Here is a 393-nt window from a genome sequence, read left to right on the forward strand (position 1 = left end):
ATCATTAGAATGATTTATAGCATTCCTTACAGAAGAGGCAGCGTTGTTTTATCGTTCGGGGTAAAAAAAAATTTTTTTTTTGAAAGCTACAGCTTTTAGTTTCATCTCTGGTGATTCAACTGATTCTAAATCTATTTACTTATCTTCATGGCATCATAATATGGACTTCAGCAGATTTAATTTTTTTCAATGTCTGAAAATTTAGGGAACAGATCCAATAAGTCTTTTCACTCGTTTAAAAATATACACTGGGCACCCACTAGAGAAGCAGGTAGGTGCGTACATAGTCTTAGAAGACCGCACATCGGAGTCACCCCAGGGCCAGGCAGAGGCCCCGCCCCTATGAGGGCGGGGTCCCGAGCGATCCGGACGCCACTCCCGCCGCCTTTCCTG

The sequence above is a fragment of the Myotis brandtii genome, unplaced genomic scaffold, assembly GCF_000412655.1.
Source record: "Myotis brandtii unplaced genomic scaffold, ASM41265v1 scaffold667, whole genome shotgun sequence".
Lineage (NCBI taxonomy): Eukaryota > Metazoa > Chordata > Mammalia > Chiroptera > Vespertilionidae > Myotis > Myotis brandtii.